This window comes from Schistocerca serialis, chromosome 4 (genome assembly GCF_023864345.2).
Source record: "Schistocerca serialis cubense isolate TAMUIC-IGC-003099 chromosome 4, iqSchSeri2.2, whole genome shotgun sequence".
Classification (NCBI taxonomy): domain Eukaryota; kingdom Metazoa; phylum Arthropoda; class Insecta; order Orthoptera; family Acrididae; genus Schistocerca; species Schistocerca serialis.
Window position 1 is genome coordinate 789,069,647 of NC_064641.1, and position 24,901 is coordinate 789,094,547.

A 24,901-nucleotide genomic window follows, 5' to 3' on the forward strand; every position below is an offset into this window, starting at 1 on the left:
CATCAATCTGAAGAAATCTATATAATGCGGTACAGTTGCTTCTATTAGTACTCCCACAGACAAGAAAAACCACGAACAGTTTTTGCAAGTGAGAACTGAGCTAAAATTTAAAGATCGCCAACAGCATACTGTTAAAGTTAACGTTATTTTAGACAGTCATTTCTTTCCTTAACAGGTGCAAAGTTTCGCTATCAATTCAATGAAGTGTATACTACGCTGTGATGGATTCGTCAAAAACCCGATGTTCATTCGTGAATCCCATTCATTATATTCAGAGTAACCTGTAACCAATTACATTCTAAGTACCTTAACACTCCCGCCAAAATGGGTGGACGCGGAAGAAACTGACAATGTTTATGGCGACGCGCGACATATAAATGACTCTGTATGGTCGCGTCACAACACTCACGGCGGCCTGTGTAACAAGTAGCCCTACTTTGTGCGCATCAGACGATGTTTTGAACGCCTTAACCGCCATAAATATATTCATTTATGGTACTGAATTTGCTGAATTAAACGAGGAAAGAAGATTTAACGTGCGGACATTCTGGCGCTAATGCGCTCGCGTCCTGCCTGCGCCCAAATTTAGGAACACTGTTTTTTGTGCTTCCAAGCAACCAAATATCACCTCGAAGGCGCAGATGAGACATAAAATCTTAACAGAGACTGCTTTTTGGCTGTCTTGAGCAAGCTGTCACTGTAAAACGTTTCCACTACGTCAGCGTCTGTAATATAAGCAACGGAGCGCACTATGATAACAAACGATGTTACGCACCCCGGATACGCTATTGTAACTTTCTCTGTTAAAGCAACGATTGAGTGTCACACCATATTATTTAAAGAATTATTTTTTTTCTTTTAGTCATGACATAAAATATTTTTTTCGCACCTGACAGGAACTTTTCCACTACTGACAATAAAAATCAAATGACTTACCTCAATTTCTTTTTCTTGGTATATAAATAGGATCGCTGGACGCTCTCGGACACTACTGTCAAACTCCGACACTCTCCGTCAAAGAATATTATAGCTAATTACCACGCGCAGTCTCCGCACTCGCACTAATAAAAATGGCTGCATGCATGTTACGGCGGCCTTACCTCCCCGACTGCCAACAGCCTGCCCACGCCTCCCACGGCAAAAACGCTCCGCTGCACAGCTGACTGGGGTCGCTTAGGAAGCGGCGGACATTGTGAGTGCTGCGTGTGTGGTAGCATTGGGTGTTCAACAACGAGGTAGCAAAGCTCATATATTGGCAGATATGTAGTCAAATGAGACAGGGATATTTTTATTGTTATCATTTATTTATTCACGTATTAATTGAGAGCTGGCTGCGCATGTCACACCGCCAGAGAAAGAATCATGGGTAAGCAAAATGGCCGTGCTTTGTTATTTCAACTGATCGATAGCGTCTTCTTACATGCGTGTTTTTCTTCCTACATGTCATTGTATGACTGTGAAGTTATTAAGTAAGAAAGGTATGCCTCTTGCGTAAAATACAAAGCTGTGCTGCCATTTAGTTATTTTATGAACACCTTGGTAACTATTGTGAGGTTAGTTTCGCTACGTATTTCGTGAAGAGTGTGGACTCTCCTGTACTGAACATCGTATGTACTCAAGAAAACTGTAAGTAAAAGCGATTAACTTTTATGTTTTTTCCTTCAGAATGATATTTTTGTAAATAAACATTTGGATAAATGTGTGGCGAGATGAAACCGTAAGCAGTTGCGTCAGGAATCGCACAAAGTTGTTTACGTAGTAGATTAATAGAGTTGGTATTCGTGAATATTGAAATAACAAGAACTATATTAACGGCAGTTTTTTTTTTTTTTTCATGTAAACTCTAAGATTGTAGGGACAAGGAAGTGTCTCTTTAGTAGCCAGTCATTTCGTTTACATGCAGTTGCATGAAGTATCAATTGAGAACATAATATTAGCTAGCCAGGTGGAGAGTTATTGTTTATGGCGTTTGTGGTATGTAATAAAGGATTTCTTTGTATAATAAGTGCTCATGTTATGTTTTTATAATTATATTGGCGGTTTGGTATTATCACTGAATGAACAGTTTTATATATATAGAACAGTTACATAGAACTCTTTTGCAGTTACGTATTTCACTTCCCTTGTGGTTGAATTTTATGGCCTACACATCTTACAAGTCTCAGTGAATTTCCTTCATGCTTAAAAACTATGTAGTCGAATAGAATTGGGAGGGAAAGTTAAATATTCATTTGCCTTACAGGAACTGCAACAGATTACTACTGTGGTAGGCAAAATGCTATCATTGTGTTGTGCACATTTTTTGGAGCATAGTTTGCAGACTGAAACTTGAGCATTAACTTAAATAATTCTGCTTGTGATGTTTTAATTTGTAAGTACCTAACTTTCACAGTAAAATGTCTATTCAGTAGGCCCGAAGAAATTGCCTATTTTCATGCATTTATTTCTCAAATTGGCATGTACTTGGTGTGTGTGTGTGTGTGTGTGTGTGTGTGTGTGTGTGTGTGTGTGTGTGTGTGTGTGTGTGTGTGAGAGAGAGAGAGAGAGAGAGAGAGAGAGAGAGAGAGAGAGAGAGAGAGAGAGAGAGAGACCTCAGTACTAGGTTCACATTAAAAAGAGGGAGGTGGAATTTCCTCCGATTGCAATCAATTTCCACAAACTTTAAATGGCAAACATATATTTCTTGGTAGCCATAAAATAAATATAATAAAAGAAGGCTTTTCTAACTCAGAGAGAAAAATACAGAGAAAACTGTGTGTATTGAAACATTGTTAGCTTCCCAATTCTTATTGTATAGGTTGGGTACTCCTTTGGTTGTTGCTTTTATTGCATGATTTAGGGGTAGGTTGTATAAAGCAATGTTTTAATAATAATGGTGAAACTACTGCTGCATGATATTGTACTTTTATTACATGAAAAGGTTCACTTAATTTGAAAGAACAGTAGCTTAATAAACTATTTTATATTCAGTGTGTTGAAAGTAAATATTGGTTTACAGTGTAAAACCAGTGAAAATTTGTTTCGTAATTCATCTTCACACATTTGTGTGGAACCGTTGACCTTAATGTGTGATTATACCTTGGTTCTCAAAGAGTCAGGATAACATTACTCAAAGATAATATAGCATTCCCATTGTATAATTCTGTTATGTTAATTGTAAATTATGGGACAGAATTGCTGGCCATTACTTACTGTCAGGTGGCATGATGTGTAGTACTGCTGATAGACCTACATGATGTTAAAAGTTAGACAGTTGCTACCTTTTCGAACAAGCGGTTACTTTCTCAAGGTGGAGAGGAATAAGTTGAGGAAGTACTAGCCAGCAATCATAAATTGTTACTTTATTTTACTGAATTTTCCTTCGGTATAGTAGTCAATCTGTTTGGCTTCTCTTGCAGTCATAAATAATTTAACACCATGAGAAAAACTGTCAGTGTCCTACTTGTTTATTTATGTAACCTGTTGCGCTTTCAAAACTTTTTGTTGTGAATCAAGATAACACCAGTGTATTATTAAATTCAGTCTTGAAACTTCCTGGTAGTAGTGCAGTATGTCATCAAGTTCTCTACGTACTTGTTAAACGTCAGTGCCCAAGTGTAATCATCTTTGAACATCTTTTGCAATGCATTTGTTCTAAAACATTCCAACTTTCATTTTGTCATTGACATGTATAAACATGTTCTGTGTTGCACATACGGAGACTCAGTGTGAAACATCCAATAAGAGCCTTTTTAAATTTGTATTAACAGTTTTTATATATCCCTTTATTACTTCATCGGGTATCTGTATTAGGCTTGAATTGTCCCTGCTGAAGTTGTTGACGATGTGCCAAGAAGTAAAGAAAGTAGAAATGCACCAAACTTTCATTATTTTTTTAAGTAAGGTTTGTAGTAATTTGGTGTGGGAAAACTTCATGGCTGTCATTTTTACTTAATGTGAAATACAAGGCCTATGTCTGCATTTCAGTTCCATAAGTACATTCTGAGGCTATCACACAACCACCAATTCATTTCCTCATGTTTACTCATCATAAAGCACGTATGTTAGTTACCACTTGGTCCATATTCAGTAAAATCAGCAAAACAGTTGTATGCTTAGTTTCTGTTCCATGGCTATTTTTAAAACCATGAAATTTTCTAAATCCACAACAGTCTCTCTCATTTCTGATAATGTAAGAGAAATATGGACTATATTTGTTACAGTGCTTAAAGTGACAACCTGGTGTTACGGTGCTAGTATAAAGATTTTGATACAACTATATACCGCCCAGCCCAGATTTTATACAACAATTACTGATGTGCAACTTTTGCACTACATAAGTAGTTTTTCGAATAGCCACTTCTGTTTTCATTGGGAGGTGGTGGCCGATGAACACTACCTAGAATTTCTGGTTGTGTTTCAGTTTTACTTTATCATTTAGCTGAGTATTGGTATTAAAAAAAAAATTATGCATGTTAATGAATGGTTAGTCTTTCTTTGTTGCAGGATAGTGAAATCAGGTGCTTAATGGAACTTATTTTGTGAACTGTTGACAAAAACAAGATAGTTAACATTTTCTCCTCTTCCTCCCCACCTCCGCCTTTTTCTTGTTTTCACAGTTGCTTGCTGCCACAACAATCTGTTCTTATCTAGGTTGAGAAGTATTTATTCCAAATTACTATCTATGCTCTTTTTTGTAACAAGAAACAAACAAAAAATTAGAAAGGCAATGACTCACATGGAGGTTAGTATTGGTTAACGATGATGCCTTCCGTCCCTCCCTCCCTCTGTCCCCCTCCACCTCCCCCTCTCACAACTACCACAGAGATCAGTCATTAAGATTTTCTTAGAATTTGCAGTAGGGGAAATGTAGTAAACATGTTGTACCTGTCAACAAATTAGTAAGCACCTTCAAGTTGTGCGGGGTGGCTCATAAGCCAGTAGTTTTGCCAATGAAATTATTTTCTTTCCAATTAAGACTGTGATGCCTTGTCTGCAGTACTCTGAGAAAAGTAAATTGATCAACAGCAACCCACAGCCTTATGTAATTTTTATAACTAGTCATGTATTAAATCTCAGACCTCTTTTTTTTTAACTGAGAAAACTTTCATTAACTTATGCTGTAACCTGAACTCGAAGGCAAGGTAACCACTCATTGTGCTGTAAAGATAGTCGAATAAAGTTAGATATGTGTATGTTTTTTTAAATACCCGTTGTTTGAGTGGGAGCATTAGTTTTGACATTCTTGTGTGTGGAATATTTGTGATCTTTCCATGAAGCTTCAGTTACTTTGTTCTTGATAGGCAAAGGCAGTTATCAGTATTTGTTTTGTGGTGCATACTAATTATCAGAAGCGATTTTGCTGTATGGTTATCGAGTGATGTTTATTGCAGATCTTGTGTTTGTAGTTAGCACACTTTTGTCACCTTTAAGTTTAGTAATAGTGTCAGGGTAAAAATTTTTTTGCTAGTGAATTACTTGTGGTCATTATATCAGTATTCTTTCCTGTACTGTGGATGCTTTCTTTTTTGAGACAGTATGCTTTTGCAAATTATGTGACTGCATCTTGCTCTCATAAATTTGGTGATACTAATTCCCTAAAGTCTTTTCTTTCTACCAGTTGAGTCTAGTAATGTTGTTTCTCAAAAATATTTCAATCTGGCTTGTTTTGATCCATTCTTTCTGCATCCCGTGAGCTGGATTCTTTGCACATACATTACAACCTTGATTTTAGTGATATTTTTTTCCAGTAATAATAAGTATCTCTCTAAACACCAAATGACTGTGCACTGGGATGCAGAAATAGTTGTTTTCAACCCTGAATAGATTCCACTAAGACAGATATTAAACCCCACTGTCCGACGCGCCTTGTCAAGATCTGTGCGGCTCCCCCCGTTGGAGTTCAGAGTCCTCCCTCGGCCGTGGGCATGGGTGTGTGTGTTGTCCTTACTGTAAGTTGGTTTAAGTTAGAGTAGGTAGTGGGTGAGCTTAAGGAGTGATGACCTCAGCAGGTTTGTCCCATAAGACCTTACCACCAATTTCCAAAAATATATTAAAAGTAATGAGAGTAGGTGATGGGGGGGTAGGGGTGGTGGTAGTATCCATTAAATAAGTTAAAAAGTAAAGTTTCATTAAGTATGAGGTGTTTCCTTAGAGTGTCTGCCATTTATGTTGGAATCATTGCAGTAGCCCAATAAAACCCTGTAATTATTTATGCTGCTAACGGTATATGGGAAGTATTATGAGAATGGATATTTGAGACTGCAAACAATAAACAAAATGAAGCTATTTGAAATAGAAAAGTAATATAGCAGAAACACCGAGAGCTGCTGGTGAAATACTAACTACTAGTATTGATCATCAGATGATCTCTAGGCATCATAAAATTATTTACAGTGATGTGTATGGTAGTGTTGTTACTGTGTCATCGAATAATATAAAATTATCTTGGATTGTTGCTGTCGATAGGAAAATGTATTACAGTTAACTAGTCTTGATACACAGTCATAAACAGATCCCATCTTTCTGTATGGAGTGTACTCTGTGTACAACAAAGTGCATTCCATTCAGAATGGTGGAATGTTGGTGTGACAGTGTATGAAGACTGATTGACTATAGAAATGCATTTACTGTTGACTATATGCTGCATTTTACTATGCGCAGCTGTGATGCAAGAAGGATTTTTTTGAGATATCCTGAAGGAATGGGACACCACTTCCACAAAATAAAAGGAGTAAAGTCAGCCACAGACCTGCAGCTGATTGATGGGAAGCACACAGACACTTGTAACAGCACAGAAAACTGCCCTAGCTTCAGAGTGGTCCACCTGATACAAAGAGCAATAACTGGTTAGTAAGTGCAATTTTCTGTGAGATTTTAGGTGCGTCTGTGCTCTATCAGTTGCTGGTTAGTGGCTGTCTCTCCTCATTTTTTACATATTTATTACACCATGTAGGTCCAACATGATACGAATTTTGAAAGGTTATGCACAATTCTAGGACTGGTAGTTGTGGATTGTTGATAAACTTCAAAAAGGTTTAAATCATTCATGACAAATAAATTGCTGCTGCAAATGGAGCTTTGTTACTCAGTTTTTATTATACAAACAAATCTTTCTTGCTGAAGGACTGTAATTTTTTCTATCAAACCATTGAACTGAAACCTTCCATAATCTTGTGTACTAGTTCTATTTCATCCTCTCAGAGGTTGCAGCTGTCATACTTTTGTATGAAATGATCAGTTCCACTTGGGGCTAATCAATCATATGGTCATATTTCTAATTACAGAAATAGATAATTTGATGAGTGGGACTGCAGGATATTTTGATGGGTAGAAATTATTAGGATTCCACGAAGACCATCAGGTGGTGATAAATACGTAAAATCCATTTCTAGTAACAGTCATCACACCTCTTATTCTTGTAGCACTTTCTTCAAAGCTTGCAATTTATTAAAGACTGCTGAAACATAACGTATGCTTAATAATACTTATGTAAAGTTCTTCTCAACTCAAAGATTGATTTGAACACTACAGAACTGTATTTATACATGTCACTATTGGAGGTAATGTGCCTCGCATTCCATTTCCTTCCCCGGGGGGGGGGGGGGGGGGGGGGAGGGGGGGGCAGGAGGAGGAAAGCTTAATGTCTACTCCAAGCATCATGCAACTTTGCATTTGTCTCTTGTCCAAATCACTGCCTGATCAAGAAGTGTTGAAAAAACTCAAAATGAACTGAAGTTTAAACCTGGGTTTTTTTATTTATAGACTCACATTTAGCTGTCGAGCCAGCCACAATAATAATGTATCAAGGCAAGAGAAAAGTGTTTTACACATTTTTGTTTTGAGTTTCAATTTGGGCAATTCTAGCATGATGTCATATGGAAGCAATTGATTTTTATTTATTTTAAGATTGTAAAATGTGACTAATCGCTGTATGAAGATAAATTTATTCAAGCTTCAATACCAAGACTACTGCAATTTTTCTTGGGCTGCAAGGTTCTAAATCAGCAAAAACATAAGTGGGTTAAATGAATGTGTAAACATCTTGATGAACCAGCTATTGAGTGTCTCATGTAGTACATGAATTTTCAGTTACAAGAGGACTATTTGTTTTTGATACTTTAATAGTTGGAAATTCTGTATATCTGATGTTGTTAGCATCGGAAATCTGTTTCCAATACTGTGTTATGAGGAAGCAGACATTTTGCTATTGTGCTTAACAGCGAAGTCATCCTTTACAAAAGTCATATTCTGACAGTAATAGTTAAACCTGACCTTATGGTTTACTGAATTTGTGTGTGTGTGTGTGTGTGTGTGTGTGTGTGTGTGTGTGTGTTGTCAAATATGTTGCTAATGTTTAAAGTAACTTTCTTGCTCATAAAGTGCAACTGGAAACAGACACACACATAGTTATCAGCAAACTTTGATAGAGCACAATTTACAATCTAATCTCACCGTGTATCTGTACACCATAGTGCCCTTCACCTCGGTTGTCTTAAACTCTCCAAGAAGGGAGATATCGAACTCACTGTATTCTCATATAGGACGAGTGTAAAAGCTGATGAGCCGCCAGGGCGAAGAAAACTTGTGTTCTTCGTGGCCTAAACCCATCAGTTCGGAGGAAGTAGTTCTGTCACTTAAGCTGATGTAATGCCATATTCATTTTGACACGAAATTCATCTACGTGACGGGAAGACGACAGTGGGTTCTTCATACGTATTGCTACTACGCGCGTAACAGAAAGCTCACTTAGTGAACAAATGCCGCTTGACTGTTTTATTGTGCTCTCTATTTCCATTTGTTTGAGATGCAAACAGAAGTCTAAGGAAGCGACATTTAGCATATTTGTTTTTTCATTGAAGCAGGAGACATCTTGTCGTAATTTACGACAACCTGTGCCTGTAATTTTCTATAAAAAGCCTGAAAAGGAAGCTGTTTCAAAATGATGTAGTTTAGTTGTTTCAGTAATGCAGTTTAAAGTCTCGTTGATTAAGACGAGAATAAAACGATTGTTTTTTTCTGCCAGTGAATCTGAAACGTGTGCCAAAACATGTGATATGAACAAATGCGACATTACACCGCATTTAGAATTGAAATCCTGCAACGAACATCCCATTTGATAAGCAGCTGTTAAGACTACAGTGCGAGGAAACTGTTGAATCAGCTTTTAGATAGCTGGTTTTACGTTGTTCCTTTGTTATACATCCTTGTGACTGTACAAAATAATACCGCATTTGCTACTGGTGTGTGAATTTTAGGAAGCTAGTTTCGCTTGTATCAAGTTTAATTTATTCTTTAACCTCTGGGAGATAAATAGGGAGAGCATTGTGTAAAACATTCTTGGTTTATTTGCCATGTCAGATCAGAGTAAAATCTCGAGGTTTCGATTAAGTCATCCACCGTCTTTGTCAGGAACAATTGCAGGACTGTCGTGGCGATTAAGTTTGATGTTGGGGAGAGCATTTTTAAAATTTCGATTGTCTCATTTCCTCGTAACAACCAGATGTAATGTATTCAGATTGTAAGGATGACGTGAAACAAGACCTAGTGAAGTACAGTTGTGTCCAAGCTTATCACTGTTTCACTGTACTGAGCTTTATGAGAGAAAAAAAGAGAAACTACACGATAAGGCCCTGAAAGTACTAAATACGGTACTATGTAACTCGTCAACGTAACAGGCCCACAGAAGACACACAACGTTCTGTTGAAACTGCGGGCTACAGGTAATTCAAGTCCGATTAAAATTACTTAATAGTTGACACATCCCGCGTTGTAGCTTGTTTCCCCCAATCTGAGCGCTTAACGTACCGCTCGAACTGTACGCAATTGCCAAACTGCCACAACAATTAGTTACTTTCAGTTCCTTGTCCGGCTCTCTTCTTTGATGTGTTTGTATCCCGAATCCGGGTTATTTCGTATTTCACACACACACACACACACACACACACACACACACACACACACACACACACACACACGATGGGACACTAGCGTCATAAATTCATTTTGCAGTATTATGGCGTAGCGTTGTGGTTAGCGTATAAACCTGACGTATAGGAAGACGAAGGTTCGTATCTCGTCAATTGCAGTGAAATTGTGTATTTTTCTACATCTAATCAACAGACTTGCTTATAATTTTTTTTGTCAGTTAATTGGTTTAAATGATTTTTTCTAATACTTTGCCGCATCATTTTCATCATCGTATTGACTTTTTATTTGCTCTTATGTTTCTTCCTATAATTCGGTTTTCGTTTCGAATCTGCTTCTGTCGCCTATATCTGAAGCGAAGTGCCAACCAGGACTGTCATCGTTGGTAACACGGCATCCTGCGTAACGTGTGAGGGTGGTTTACGGTTAACCAGTAACGAAAGAACGAAGCGATTGTGATTTTAGTTCTGCCGCAAATTGTTGATAGCCGTTTTTTCGGGTAGGGAGCACATCACGAGGCCGTGGTTAGGTTAGGAAATGAGTTTAAAGTCAAGGCTACAATACCAGTCATCTGTCGCAGTTGTCATGGGTCAGTTAAAATCACGTCGGCAGAGCATGTTCCATTTCCGACATACCTCACGGCAGCCAGTCCCAACATTGCTCCCAGTTACACATTGACAGTATTTGTAAAGTCACCCGCTATGTTTGTGTGTTACCTATAACCGAGAGGTAGCAACGGACGTGGCAACACAGTAAGAAGTGACAGACGTCAACTATCAAGTAATTTTGGTCGGATTACACATAATAGTATAGAATTGGAATCTCGTATATCGCAAATATGACTGAAAATATTTACAGATAAATTTGATTAAGAGTTTTCAGATTGAAAACTAGCAAAAAATACTTTGTCCATATATTTTCTGGTTGTTAAATTTATTCTCCCCGTAATTTGCATGTTCCTTTGCTGGGGTACCTTTTTTGTCGGCTCGCAGTTGTCTAATAGTAGTTTCATGTAGCAATTGTTGCTTTCTGGCTGTACTTTTGCGAACGCCAGTTAAAAGTTCGCCACTTGCGGATTGCTTCTGCAAGCGAGCATAATCGATTTTGCTTCTAGTGTATGTCCAGCTTGTCCACACCAGTAGTTAAGCCGTTTGTAGGATTGGCGCCACAATCTATAGAAACGGACCGGTTATAGGATCGCTTAATTGTCTGTCAGTCCGACTGTTGAGACCTCTTTTCCTCCTGAACAGATACGGGAATCAAACTGAAATATATTCCACATACCAAAATGTACAGTCCCTTGGCAGTGTAAAACCTTCCAAAGGTACTGCCATGTGTCACATACTGTGATACTCGCGAGCTCACCTGTCAGAACCTGTAGGTACTTCCCATTGGCCTAGCATCATGAGATTTGGCAGCAAACAAGGTCTCATAATGTAAGTAGAGGAAAAAAAATCCTAAAATTGATGTGTATTTTTATAACATAATATTTCTTTCTATTCGCTCTGTCTGTCTGTCCGTCCGTCCGTCCGTTTAGATCACATTTCCTCAGGAACTGCCATGGGTATCAAGTTGAAATTTGTCATGTACTAATGTCTACGGCCCTATAGCAGCGTAAAAAAAAGGGGTAAGCTAAATCAGTGCAGTCAAAAGATGCGGTCATATGCGCCACATATTATGGTACTCGCAAACACGCTCATTAGAACCTGTAGATGCACTATGTATACTAATGTCGGTCCTGTTGCTCTAGAGGTGAAGTGCGTGCCCGGAAGCTAAGAAGTCGTCGGATCGAATCTCGTTCGGACCACGGGTTTTTCAGTCTTCGTTTTAATCTAGCCTCCTCCTCCCGACGAATGAGGAGTCGCCAATCAGAACACAATCATGGTTCGGATTCAATTTTAAACTGAAGGTCCCCGTAGGGACACGGAAGTCGTTGAAGTGGTATCCAAATAGACTTGCACTAGGCCATTGAGCCGCAAGAAATATTATTATTAAAATTATAATTATTATTTATATCCGCAACTAAGTTTCGTACGAAACCCTCTGATTTTTTTTTTCTTTGAGAAGGTTTTCTCTCGCAATCCGTTTCGTATTTTGAATATTTTTTTCCACCTTATATGCGTGTTTTTAGATTTACTATGTTCATATTATCATTTAGTTAACGGTAGTTTTCAGTTCGAATAAACAGAGCGCTTGATATGTTCACAATTATTGTGAGCCTCAACGGGCCCTTTACGTTGACGAGTTGCTCTGTAATGTATAGTTAGGTATAGGAATTAGCTTGATTTGTCAGTAAGTTCCCTATTAATTTACTGTTTCTTTTTATACAGATCATCTAATGGTGGTGGTAATAAGTCGCCCGGCAATGAAAATTTCAGTGATCTGGGTCTGAGATACACAATTAAAAATAATGTACAAGACGATCACCAAGTTTCTGTAAGGGAGTGTCCCTAATGCGTGTAGCTCTTCAGGTTTTATGGCTATAAACTCTTGTGAAACGTAATTTTACTCTAGCGTCAAATACTGGACTATCGTCTTATCGGTGAATACAAGAAAAAAACCCCGATGCGAACGGCACTGGACTCTCCCAAGAGTTTCGCAACCACTGAACATTGCAGCAAACTGGTAAGGCAGAATGAAGTTGGGGCGACCCTTCGGAGCTGTCGCCGTTCGCTTACACGACCGCAATCTGGCCAGATGCCTCCTAAAGGTCAGCATTACGCTTCCTTTCTGGAGGCTAATGCAATTAATATTTGCCGCGAGCGGCAGTGTCGCCCGCTTGCGGCCCCGCCGGCGTTTATTAGATTGAAAGTTTTACGCGGCAGAGGCCCGGCTCGCCGCGGTAACAATATCAGCGGCGGCAGCAGCGGCAGTCGCAGCCGGCAACAGATCATTATTTGGCTGAGTTATGGCGCGTACGTTGCGCGTTGTGTTGCTGCCAGGGATGTGCCGGTACAGTCGCATCCTTAGGTCTTCTCTGTCCGCAGTCTCCCTCGGTGTACACCTCAAGTACAGGTTCCAGTGCTGTACCAGCCGCCGATACAAGGCGGCATCGTGAGTGTCATGACCACTCCCAGCACCCAATTCCATTGTAGGAGAACGAGTTATATTTTTATATACATGAATTTCCACATTTTTCATTTAGCTTTCGGAGAATAAAGTAGCGTGAAAAGTAAATATCATGGAAAATCGGGAGGATTCCTAGAAATGCACGAGCTTTGTCAACAGAGGATACTTTTCATTTCCTTGCCCACGTGGATGGGCTGGCCAACTGACTGGCCGCTGGAAACATTTCAGTCAGGAAAAAGCGCCGATTCGGAGGCTAGTCGCACCTGTCAACAACAAATTCGACGCGCTTCGTCAGCTCACTGGCAGATCCGGTAGATGACAGGAGGATGAGTAAGGTAGACAGAAACGGAAACATTACTCTCTAAGAAAATGTAACAGAAAATCTGCAAAAACTGACATAACGTCCTCGAGAAAGATCCGTAATCACTGCGTCTAAGACAGTTTTTATTGTTCATCGTGATTGCTTCACTTCTTTCACTGGCTGATTGGTGTCTGATCAACATGGAGTATCCTCAGATATGTAGATAAAACCAAAGTAACCAACCAATATGTAGTCTACAAAATACATCGTTCTTCTTACACCATACCATACCATCCAACATCAAATGTTCCAGAACATGCGTGACTTTTCCGGTTACAAGAGTAACCCGTCCAGTTTAACTAAATTTACGTGCTTTGTCACAGTAAAATAGTGGTTTAGTACAGCCCACAATATTCATTTAGCCCGCAAGGCACCTGTCAGCATGTGGCTCCGGTAGACTGAAAAATGTATTTTCCGCTACATAATTATTGTTTCCTGGGATTACAGTCAATTGGAGTAATTGTATAGCACTTTTTACCATTTTTTGAAAATAGAAGACGAAAATAAGATACAAGCTACACGTCGAAACTGTCATTGTAACATTTTACATCTGTTGTTCCAGAGTTTTCGGAAAAGTGAAAACGTATACTAACTGCCCTATCAGAGAATAATTACAATTTTAATGCTGGTATAAAGTTACACTGTCATTCAGGATAACTTTAGGCCAGTCTTAAAGAAACCAACAATTTTTCTGCGTCGAATGCTCTGGGTAAATTTAAATAGTGCCAGAAAGCAGAATCAGGTGTTAATAAGAAGTGAAAACAGCGTTAATTTAGCACTGCAGATTTTCTTTAAACTATCAAAATATTTGTATCGACCTGACATCGTTCAACTGAAATTACTGTCGCCGGAAGATCTCTTCACAGCCAACACAATTAAATGATAATCACAAACCTAAGACCTTGTAGGGAGTTGGAAAGACAAATGAAATACTAACTAGAAATCAGAGGTAACAGAAGTGTTACTTTTACTACAAAATAATGCAAGTAGGCAGAGCAGCAGTCATTGGAATCAAAAGTGATGACGTGTACAAGATACCATGACTAGTAAAAAGTTACACTGATCGACCGTATTTTTCTTGAAAATAATGGATTAAAACTTGCGGTAACTCAAGGGTAAAACGCATTTATCCCTTTCCGCCCTGGCCTGCACGATCGTGCGGGCGTGGGTTTTAATTTGCCGCGGCTCTATTGCATCACTGCAGACTGCAGCGATTGTGCGAGTTACCGGCTTCCGTTTGGCAGCTGTTCTGTTTCACTTTGCGACCAGCAGAGCGCAACAGATCATTTCAAACTTCAACGAGAAGATGGAGGTAAACACAATGCATTTTACTGTGTTTCGTTAGTTTAAGGCGATTTATGCATAATTTTAGACTGCGGTGTTACATTTAACGTATATTATGCGCCTAAATAAAGGAGGCAAGAAAGGTGCATAACGGTAATTACCAAGAAACGCTGCGTATCGAACGCACGGCTCCGAACGATATACATCGAACGCACGGTTGTCGTGGTGGGAGGTACTGAAAATGTCTGGTGAGCTGCAAAGGGAACATCATGTAACGTTTAGCATTGTGAATAGGAAGCGATTTTTTTTAGCGTCCCGATAGTCTTACCTGTCGAAACTTGATTCCTCGATTTTGTGCTGCGCAATCTGTATTTCTGTTGGGAATATGGATTTCAGGAATTTTGCGAATTGTCGTAGAGGCAGCTGTATGGAACTTCGCAAGAAAGGTGTCGACGCTGGTTTCTGCATTTCAGTTGTACTGCGCGCGGCGTCAGAGAAGGGCATCGATCCGGAAAAACACATAGTTCGACATATGTTAGTTGATCATCGAAAAGAGCATTATTTTAGTCTCGTATTGAGCAAGAGACTATAACCTAAAAACGACCGCTTCCGAAAGTGAATTATCGACAAGCACCGTTGTAACTACTATGGGTTATGTCCAGGAGACTGCTATGTGATGGTCAGAAATGACAGTGTTCCTGTCGGTGGACAAAACAAGATAGTTGAAATAGAGGACTAGTATATACCTACTCGGAAATACAAGAAAAAGACGACCACTACTAACGCATTTGAACACGTAGGTCTTCAGAGGCACTGGAAAGGAATGTCGGAAGTGCTTCATAGTTAGTCTCCTTCAGTCTCTCTCATGAAGTAGTTCATTTTGACCAGGCACCAAAGTTATAGTAGATGGCTTTAACGGGAGTTATTACCGGAATTTTTTTTCACATTTTCGGATTATCTCATTTTAAAATTAGCAATTTTCCGGATAAACTGATAGCACCGGTTGAAAATGTTAACAAGAGCTTATAAAATCGGTAATTATTTATATACAAGGCTGTGGATTGCTGTGTTATAAAGGTTAAATTACGTGTTTGTATTGGTAGCACGGTCAAAAACAGTATCGTATCGTTTCGTAGTATAAAGAAGCTCAAGAAACTTTCTGATTGTAAAACCATAAGAGGCAGGCTGACAGACAAAATTATTGATGAACTACAGCAGTATTATGGGATGGCCATTAGAAATAATACGGAGGATTTGTTGAAAATGAAGCAGGCAGTATGGGCTACCGTCTTCCACAGACTGTCAGCTGATGGAAAAACCAGTACACCACCTTTGCCTTCCTGGACTTGATTCATGGTGCAATTACCGCAATGCCCAGTACTCAAACAGTTCATACAGCCATAAACATTCCATCCCAGCAGCAGTCATGGATATCACAAAACTTATTTACAGAGGCATGGCAAATCCGAATTACTGAAGAAGTGTCTGTATGGCTCGACTTAAAATCCCAGTGAGTCGTTCAATAATCGTACATGGACTCGCTTACCAAAAAATGTTTTTGTTGCAATGAAGACACTAAAGTGGGGGGTCAGTGATGCTCGTATTGCTTTTAATGATGGCAGCATTGGTAGGGTGAATGTGCTACAGCAGATTTGAATATCCTGGAGCAAACTGCACAGAGCACTTGAACGGATGGACAAGGTTCGCATTTATAAAGCAGAGTATGAAGCACAGTTGGCCACTAAGGAGTCCAGAAAGAAGAAAAGAAGGAAAAAACTTGGAAAAAGATCACGAGGGTGATATACAGTATGGTGCAGGGTGCTTCTGAGTGACTAAAAATAAAAAATTAAGCGTGTATTGAGTTACAGTCTTTTGAAACTTTAGAAGCCGTTCCAGAAAATTTACATTTTCTGTTGCATTTTCCCCTTAATCTCAGAAACCACTTCCAGTAGTGTGTTCAAATTTTCAGGGAGTGATAACATACGTATCCTGAGTCTACAGGACTAAAAGAACAACATAATGTTATGTATAATTGAAATTATTTAGGATAGCGTACAAAAAATTACACAGAATTTTAACCGTGTGATTAAAAATTGTATTTCCGAAAGCAGTGGCTGAAATGCAATTACTGTAGTTCAGTAGACTCGGAACAAACAGTTTAATGTTCTGTAAGAGTTTCATGTCAGTGGTTACAGGGGTTCCTTAAATAGAGGGAAGTCAAGTCATTAACACTGTCGGGATAGGGCGTTCCAACTCCCCATAAGTCGTACAACACCTTGAAGGAAGGAGGATTCTGACATAAATTTGTAAATCATTCCTTTGACTTCGTCTTCTTGAATGATCGGTCTGTCCACTCAGGGATATAGAGCGTTTATGAAAATCTGTCAAATCGTTTACTGAGAGAGTGCCGACTGGGAGACAAGGACGAACTGTAACCGTTGAAGTACCTGTACTTCAACGGTTTGCTGTTGCGTGAGAAAATTCAACGTTTCTCCCAATATTCCTCGGAGAAATATCTGCAGTGTACTCGGGTTGCGGGAGGTTTCTGGCGGCGTGTACAGCACGCAGAATAGTCCATTGTAGTTGGTGTCAACTTAGCGAACGGTGCGCCTTTCGTCGTCGCTCTAGTCGCCAAAATAAACCCATATTTGCTGCCACGAGAGTCGCGCGATCGATACACAGTGTGTTTTTCTTTAACTTGAGAAAGCGAAATATCTCGAAAACGACGCATCGTACGGAAAAAAGATGTTCGAGGCGAAAAGTTACAGTAAAGGGGACATCCGTCTGCACTACAACTGGCCACCTATTAACCACGCCTCCGTCGTGGTCGGGATCAACTTTGTATTTTCGAAGGGGAAACGCCATTTTCATTCCATATTTGAATTGCAAGCCAAAGAATGTGGACGGTTTACACAAACCATAGTTTCCCATTCATGGTAGATGGCGCTGTAACTGCCTGTTTTTGCTGTTATTAAGAAAAAAAACGACACATTTGATTCTATCTTTCTTTTAAATGTGATTCTTTGTGTTGTAACAGTTGATACGTATATTTGGAATTTATTCTAATGTTGCAAATTTGATACAGTATGGTTAACTGTTAGCGTGATCTAGAAACAACTAAGTGAATGTTCCCATCAGGATGCTTGATTTCGGCGAGTCCGCTTGCCTTTCACCGTTGGCGTGCTCGATTTCGGTGAGTCTTCTCGCATCGCACCTTCGGGGTGCTTGATTCTGGTGAGTATCCATGTCAGGTGCGCCTGTCTCAATCGCTTCTTGGACATTTTACCTTATTACAGTGGTTTAGTCTGTATTGCTCGTATAGCCACGTAGCGGGCAGAGCGAGAGCGAGAGCGAGCGGTTGGGTGGTAACACTCACCGAAATCAGCCACCCTGGTGGCGCTGTTTGAAGGCGGCCACCGGAATCAAGCATTCCGATGGTCTGGGGACTCACCACAATCAACACCGTAGGGAGCAAAAAACTACGTTACCATTCGAGTAGTTTATTTGCCAGAAATGTCATGTCTGTCCGTATTATTTGTACTGTACAATCACATTTGACACACTCTGGTAATGTTTGAACGTCAGTAACAACAGCTAGAACGCACAGCTTACACCGTAAATGAAATTGATTCAAATGCGTCGGTTCTTAATCGCAAAAACAGGTACACTTGATACTTGTCGATCATAGCGCCATATCATACGAGTGTTAAACAATGGTTTGAGTAAAACGTACGTATTTTTTGACGTAGAATCAGCGCACGTGTGTGTGTGTGTGTGTGTGTGTGTGTGTGTGTGTGTGTGTGTGTGTGTGTGTGTGTGTGTTGGGGGGGTACCCAGGAAGGGTGGCAGGAGGTGGCCAGTTGTAGCACAGACAGATAGTCCGCATTACTACTATTAATTTTTAACCTAGAATATTTTTTACGTGCTGTTCATCATTTTCGAGATACTGAGTTTTCTCAAGTTAAAACAAACAGCCTGTAGGCTATATCGTTCGGAGTCCGCACGTTCTATAGGAAATGACAGAAGTGCCAGTTGGATGTTATACATGTTTCTGTTTCGAGTAGCACGAGAATTTTATCGGTATTTGCATCTGAGGTCATAAGTATGGAAATTGGTACATTTTAGATAAAGGTTAAAAAATTTTCCCTCGAGGTTGAAAGGGATAAGATCGGCACAAAAATATGTAGTTCGAATGGCGGACGACGCCCGTATAAATGACGTTGCTGCTGCCCTCCGTTCGTGGCGGAATGCACCCTCTTGTGGTCGCTGCTGCGGCGGTTCGCCGCGAGCCCAACAGTCTCGGCAAAGGGCCCGCGCAGGCGAGCCCCTTGCATACTCCGCGACGAAGACAAGCCTTCTGCAATGCCGTGGATACGGGCGCTGTCTAACACTTACATTACATATTTTGCTGATGCTTTTATTATGTTTCTTACCCTTTACAAACCACAAGTTTTAGTTCAGTATTTGCAAGAAATGTTTTCTCAACGAGCAAAAAAAATTATTCACCGCGCGGATTTAGCCGAGCGGTCTGAGGCGCTGCAGTCATGGACTGTGCGGCTAATCCCGGAGGAGGTTCGAGTCCTCCCTCGGGCATGGGTGTGTGTGTGTGTCCTTAGGATAATTTAGGTTAAGTAGTGTGTAAGCTACAGGGACTTGATGACCTTAGCAGTTAAGTCCCATAAGATTTCACACACATTTGAACATTAAAAAAAAAATTATTCTGTGTGGTGTATATTTTTCATTTATGTGTGACAAATGCCCCGCAGCCACAAGTTGACAGTTGCCTTACGTGCTAAATGAGTTACATGGGTTGTACTAAACCGCTGTTTTATTCTGTGACTTAGAAAGTAAATTTATCTGGTAAGTTGGACGGGTTCATCTTGTAACGAATACAGCCAGGTACGTTTTCTTGAATATGTGTTGATTAGTTGTTTGTAGATCAGAGGATGGTTATGCTCATCCGAAACAGATCATTTAAAAAAAGCTGAATTAGTCAAGACAGACAACAAAAAATTTTGTAACAGAACAACTTACTTTCCGGAAAACAGGCAGAAACAAATAAAATATGCACAATTCCCACCCATATACGCGTTTGGGTAGCCAAACAAGTCTGAGAACCTGTGTTCACAGGCGTAATGCATCGTGAAATACTGATAATTCTGTGTGCACACCTTTATTCTATATCGTGTAAAGTGTGGCATTTACAAAATTGTGATTTTATTGCTATTATCTTTCTTAAATTGAGTAATACTTCTAATTCTCCCATTTTCGGGAGATAAATTACGATTAAATGACGTACAAAGGAATGATGTGAACGAATTATTGTTACTACAATAAAACATTTTAAATTTGTTATTAGGTCTATTAAGATTCTGTCCATCTGGGGCAAATTATAAATGGGGTGACAGAAAGTTATTTATGAAGGGGAGACGGTAAGGATATACGAATCCGTGATTTCTGATGTTGACTACCAGGTTTTTGTTCTATGAGCTATCCGAACAAACTCGCTCATCTATGCGAATGCCTCGATTACAGTTACGAAAGTCTATATAACGCTACAGTGTAAATGCGTGTAACGTTTTCAGAAAAACGACAAAAAAACTAGACAGTTACTATCTCCTAAGCGTCCGACCTGCTGTACAAAACAGTCTAGTCTGTTTCCGGTGGTTTTACACTCATTACAGCGAGCACGTTACAGCGAGTGTATGCAGACGAGAAGACGACGTTTTGATGGCGAGTAACCTCGTAGAGAAGTTTTATTTTTCAGTTTTTGTGGTGGCCTCACTATTCCCTCTGCACGACAGAAATTTAGATTTTTTTCTCAGCACAAGCATTTATTGGCAGTTCCATTCGTGTCATTTAAACCACGAACAAGGAAGACTGGAGCCTTTTTCTCTGCAGTACTAAGAGCTAAACGTATGTTATTGTTAGTCTAATTGTGGCAATACGGATTGGAAATACGAACTCAGCGGAGTAGGAATACAGAAGAATAAGAAACAAACGTTGCGCACAAATTGAAGGAGCTGAAAGAGGAGTCGAAGTAGAAAAACTCTGGAATAGAAACTTATGGTCTTGGAGTTGGAGTAATCCTGAGCCAGTGAGAGCTATGGGATGTCAGGAACAAGGACAATCAGTGCACACATGCCTTCAGAGATAGTATACTGTTTCAGTGGACATATTGTTGAATGCTTCTAGATACAGCCTTGCTCACCTTTCTGTGCAAGTATGTGACGTACTCACTGTCATCTCACACGTTGGATCGGAGTGGGAGGTACAAAAGCACGGCCATCTCGCTCCCCCTAACCATATCAGACGCCTCGTGCTCGTAACACGTTTCCGACGAAGAAACACATCTCACCAAGATATGTCCAGCGCTTAGGTGCAATACCTGGTGTACTTGGTAGAGCGCGCTAGAATTTTCTGCGGAGATGTTCCGTCTGTATTGAATGTGGTGGTAGGTATTTTGAGCACCTTCTGTGTACTGCAACATTGTTGAGTAAATGGCACATTGTTTTGCTGAGCTTCAATCTCATATGCATGGATTTTCGTTGTTGTTCTTGACATTATGAAGCTTTTTCGCTGGCTCAGAAGTAGTTTCAAGACCATAAATTCCTGTTCCGAAGTAGTCGTATTTTGACTCCTCTTTCAGATCCTGTTACATGTGCCCGACCTTTTGAATCACCCTTTGTATAGGCTCACTGGGTGAAGTGCTATAGAACGCTAACGAATTTTCGCAATACATAAATTCTTTGTTAGATGTATTACCGCCTCGCTGCTACCGATTGAAGTGCCACATCAGAAGGGCTGCGAGACGTACGATATAATGATGGCGGTGGTAGTTTATTGAGACTATCATTGTACCCTCTAATGCGCTAGTTGCCAATAACAGGTCATATAAGCACTTTTACATAACGTGACAATGGTAGTACATAATTTGACTGCTTAATAGCGTAAGTAAGTGGATCGATTTGGGCCTATAGTGTTCCTATTGTCTGCTATGGCTTCCAGTAATTTTCAGTTTGGTCGAAATCGCATTGAGTAAGATTAAATGCTTGCTTTTATATACTTTTTTGACAATTAAAGACACACTGCTCGTTTATAGGTTACAAAGACGTACTTGTTTAACTACTGAAGATAACAGCGTTATATATTAATAGCTTTAATTAAAAATACGAGAACATATTATAACAAGAGATTTACGTAACTTTTACTAATAACCATACTTCATTATATTATAATTACTGTTTTGTCACCATTAGTGCACAAAGTATTCAAAGGAACTTTCGGCGAACCAACGAGTTGTGTGCAACATACCAGTACAAGATGAAAACGTGTGTCGTAGCAACAAGTTCGTTTGTGTGGCCATCCTCCGCAGCAAGCGTATAACGATACAGTGAACTGTTTAATAATCTAAAACTAACAAAACTGTATCGTTATATGTCCCACTGATGATGCCTTAGAACAGGAGAAGGCGAAACGCGTATGGGATAAATAAAGTAACTAGCAGCAGGAAAAGGCAGTTTTATTTACAAAACAAGTATTTATGTGTCATAGTATTCCTGTGCATAGGCAACGAAGGTTAGCGGCAGTTTGAGTTCCTGTTGTGAGTGTTATCTATGTTTTTTAAATTTTTTACTAGTGTTAATGGTGGTGTTAATCACAGTACACAGATAAAATTAAAACCTTGTTTCTTAACTAACTTTGTAGGTATCTCACACCACCTATATGCGTCTTTACATGGAACAGGAACCAAGCATTCGCTCAGTAGCTTTCCAGGAAAAGCATCAACTATTTCCCTCAGCATGCTTACCGTTAAGTTCAAACTCCTGTAGACATCCTAGGAATGGTTTACTCTTTTTCATTAAAGCAGTACTGATGATTTCGACGTAATTTATCACTAACTCTAAACAATGCTGATTAAAGCTGACCAGATGTTAAGTTGCTTGTCGTACTTACGTCTTTTTTGTCCCAGCTTCCTAACAATATTTCTTTTTTGTTTTGTTTTCTAGGTTACCTCTACTGGAGCAACAGAGCATTCGACCTCAGTCGTCATTGGGCAAGGCAGGAGGGAGGAATGCTGTTGATAGCATGTCTCGTGTGCCGTTCGCACACTAAAGTCGTCACACGATTGGTAATCGTGGTTAAGAAGTGGAGCAGTAAAAAAAAGAAAAAAAAAGAAAAAAAAGCCCCCTCCATATAAACATCAACTACCTACCTTTCAGTCCACCCAAAGACAAAATTTCCTATTTTCAGCAAGGATGTGACATGCCGTTGCATAGGATACCCATTAACTAACTTTCATCTTGGAATCACAAAACAATAGCAGGGACATAGGGAAACAAATATACAAAATGTTTTCTTGTGATTGCTGAACATATTCATTCAAGAAGAGGAGATTTAGCGGACTAAAAGAAAGCAATATAGTTCCGTAAAAGGACGAATGTAAGTTGACGAAAGGAAAATTATCGGTTTGGGAGTGGGAGTCTCAGATATCTAGCTGTTAACTGTAGTCAGTTCTTCAGATTCTCATCTGTCCATGCTGAAGAAATTCTTAAATGAAACGAGCCCCAATAGTAATGTGACTGCAGGAACTGGAGGTGACGTATAGTACCAGAAAGAAATATTTTGCTGTGCAGAGGTGTTTACACTCATCTGAAGCTTGCTGGCAGTTTTAATTAGTGTCAGACTGGGACTCAAACCCAGAACCTTGCTGTTATGGGCAATGCTCTTACCAACTGAGCTCTCCAGCTCAACTCAAGGCCTTGCAGCTGTGAGGGCAGTTTGAATGCTGATGCATCACACAGCATTATTTGCCATAATGTTTCAAAACAGTGCCTACTCCACCACTGCAGAATGAAATATTCATTCTTGAATCATCCCATGGGATGAGGCTAAGCTGTTTCTCCACAATTTTGTTTCCTCAGGAAGTGCTACTCATCAAGGTATGTGGTAGAGCTTCTGTGAAGTTTGGAAAGTAGGATATAAGTGCTGGCAAAAACGAAGCTATGAATACAGCTCATGAATCGTGCTGCAGTAGTTCATTTGGGACGGGTTTTCCCCACAATGGGCAAATTTCCCATGGTTGATTCCCAGTTCAGTGCACAATATTAATCTAACAGGAAGTTTCATATTCAAAAAAATGTCATCAATTCAGAAGGGCATATACGTATGAAAAGATAAAACCCAACATTAGATGTAATATTCCACAGAAATATTAACTGGCATTTCACGCCACTTCACATCTCTGATAATCTTTCACCATTTTCATCTCTGTTTCTTTTTGTTCATTGTTACTTGTGTTCTTGCATATGGTATGATAGCGCTTTCCTGTGTTAACTGCCAGTGTTTCATGTGTTCCTGAGAGTCCCCAGGTAGGATGACTTAGTCACCACCCTCCTGTAAATCACAAAGGATTTAGTCTGGGTTGGAATTGTATTTTGCAGTTTACATAACACAACTTTGAGTTTGAAGCAAACCCCCATTACTGTGCAGGATACCAATCCATCACCTGTCCAGGATGGCTTCAGGAGGAGGAGAAGAAGAAGAATTCAGCTTGAATCAGTAAAAAGGAACTTTAAAGTTAATTTTTCCAAATTTACAGAAAAACTAAAGAACAATCATTTTTTCCACTATGGATTTGCCAGGCTGTGGCCTGTCTGATTCCTGTCACTGCATTATCATTTAACATGCTGTGATGAAGTTATATATGCCACTTGTTTGCAAATCACACACATTTTGTTGCATTTCTTGTGTATTAGCTGTTTATGTGTGATATTTCTGTGGTAAAGATGGGGACTCGCATTGACAGTTTCCTAAAACCTGTCTGCCTGGTCAGTGTAAAAGACTAAGAGTCTAGAATTCAACAATTTTTTTTTATAAATTTAGTTTTTTGTGCACATTCCATGCTGCCAGTACCTTATTACCTAAATTTTCCATTTGATGATCACACTAAATAGAGTAATTATGTTTTTTATGTAGATAAAAATTACTCCAGCTACCCTTCAGAACAGAATTTTTGTTGTTCGTGCTGAACATATTTAGGTTATTCGTATGAGGAATTTGCAGTGTTTTTTGTCTGCTGCCCTTCGTGTGCCCATGGGTTGTAGTGTAAGTATTAGGTGAACACAGTAAAAGTATTAAATCAACTGCATGTCACATGTAAATGTGCTGCTATAGGAAACCTTCTTTCATCATCCCTGCCCCCAGTCTTTATAGTAAAAAATACTGCAACACTATATTATCCATACATTTACTGCATCTGTCCTTTCACTAACCAATGAC

At 39.5% G+C, this 24,901-nt stretch overlaps 1 long non-coding RNA gene across 1 annotated transcript; it reads left to right on the forward strand.

Annotated features, from left to right (window-relative positions):
* The first annotated feature begins 1,377 nt into the window (after positions 1 to 1,377).
* LOC126474951 (uncharacterized) lies at positions 1,378 to 22,801 on the forward strand. The gene is made up of 2 exons (XR_007586610.1): positions 1,378 to 1,626; positions 22,630 to 22,801. It is a non-coding gene; the product is annotated as an uncharacterized LOC126474951 (long non-coding RNA).
* The last annotated feature ends 2,100 nt before the right edge of the window (positions 22,802 to 24,901 follow it).